Here is a 2,112-nt window from a genome sequence, read left to right as displayed (position 1 = left end):
CTCATGACTCTGCCTTTGATCACCTTCTTCCCCATCCCTGACTGAGCTGCCCTTCCCCTGACCGGTGTCTCTCGGGATGAGCTCCCAAATAAACTCCTTGCACGCGAATCCTCTTGTCAGGGTTTGCTTCTGGGGAGCCCAACCGAAGCCACAGTCAGGACCACAACTGAGCATCTCGCCCATCCCATGACAGAGTGGGCAGATGCACCTCTCTACTGAGAGGGGGGTGCCCGGGGATGTCAGCTTAGGGGCTGCATTTGGATCAAGCTCATGGCTTACAGAGCAGGGTAGTGGAGGGGTTCCTCACCAGGGGGATGATTTTGCCCCCGCAAGGCCTCTTGGGCAATATCTAGAGCCATTCTGGGTTACCACAACGGGGGATGAGTGCTGTTGGCGTCTAGTGGGGAAGGCCAGGGGTGCTGCTAAACACCCTACGGTGCACGGGAACACGCCCCCTCACAAATGTCACTAGTGCCGAGGCTCAGACGCCCTGGCGCACTACAGCACGTCGCTCAGAAGACCCGGCTCGGGACGCCTTTCTCACCGCTAAAGAGGGGATGAAATGTTTCTTCACACGAGTCTTGAAGTAAAGTAACTAGAGCAGGGGGTCAATCGTTCCTTCGTTCTTGTGCCAACTTTGTGCCAAGTGATGACCAAGTTGGTGACCAGACAAAGACGGAAAAGGCATCGTGTCTGCCCTCAGAGGATCCAGAGGCTGGGTGTGGAGAACGGTGCAAACACACGCTCGATTCCCTTCCGATGCGAAGCCTGGCTCTGATACGGCGTGTGGTACGTGTGCTTTGGCAGAACAGCAGAGACAAGGAGGCGAGCTCCTTGGAAGTCAGGAAGGGATATTTGAGGTGATGGGTGGAGATTGGCAGGTGACTAAGCGGAGAGGGCACAGAGCCCTGAAGGGGTGGGCCTGTCGGTGCCCGGTGACTATGCTCAGAGCACAGAAAGCAAAGGAAAGAGAGGAGAGGAAAGAGGTGGGGAGCAGACAGGCGCCAGGTGGTGAGGGGCCTTGTCTGCAGGGCTGGGGCAAGGTGAGCAAGCCAGGCACCCAGGGCGCCGGCCCTGTTGGGACCTGCACAAGCCGAGGGTGGCTGTCTCCTTGCACCCTACACCCTGGCTCCTGCTTGCCTCAGCCTAGCCCCAGCCCTCCTCCTCTGTCATGCTGAGAAGCTACCGGGCCTGGTGTGCAGGCTGGGAGCAGCCCCCAGAAATCCTGGGCTTTACTTTTTAGAAGGATAACCTGACTCCAACACAGGTCCACTGTGCCACTTCCCCTCCAACAGAATCTACCTCAGATCCCCAAGAAAGCAGAGCTTTCCCTTTCTAATTAGCCTCTCCACCTAAAGGGAATACTGTCCCAGACTGGTACTTTTCCAGACCCAACACACAGCAAATTCCTGAGGACAGAAGGTGAAGGGGATCATGGTTGGGGAGAAGCCTGCAAGAGGCCGGCAGGCAGCTAAGTTCATCTGTTCAAGTTGGAAGGATAGGCAGTGCTTTGAGTGAGGGTCAGAGCTCCTGTTCACCTCATTCAGTTGGGCTTGATTAAAGTTGGCTATTTGGATGACTGGATAGCAAACTATGGTTTAACTATCCAGTCTTACGCTTAGCCTAAAGGTGGGCATGTGGAGGGGAAAAGAGAGAGACAGGGAAGGATGCTTTTAAGGAGCTAAGAAACTAAACCGATTTCAAGCCCCCCCGAGGCATCCACAAGTATTCACATTGGCCTTTCATATCCGCGGGTTCCGCATTTGCGGTTTCAACCCACCACGGATCAAATATAATAGATCTGCAGAGGGAGAACCAGGGATGGGGACATGGAGGGCCTACTGTAAGGACTTGAGCATCTGAGGTTTTTAGCATCTGGGGGGGGGCGGGGGGGTGTCCTGGAACCAATCACCCGCTGATACCGAGGGACGACTGTATACATTTGCCCAAAGACAACTGATATGCCAGGAGAAAATTATTCTTGTCTATTGCTGAACGAGGGACATGTTTAAGGAACTCTTAGTCAAGGAGTTTTTAATCCTATTTCAGTAGACTGTATCTACTGTAATATGTAATTATCATAATTGCTATTGGTTAGAAAAACACATCGAT

This window comes from Aethalodelphis obliquidens, unplaced genomic scaffold, assembly GCF_003676395.1.
Source record: "Aethalodelphis obliquidens isolate GAN/ISIS:26980383/991018 unplaced genomic scaffold, ASM367639v1 scaffold107, whole genome shotgun sequence".
NCBI classification, from domain to species: domain Eukaryota; kingdom Metazoa; phylum Chordata; class Mammalia; order Artiodactyla; family Delphinidae; genus Aethalodelphis; species Aethalodelphis obliquidens.
This window is presented reverse-complemented; position numbering follows the sequence as displayed.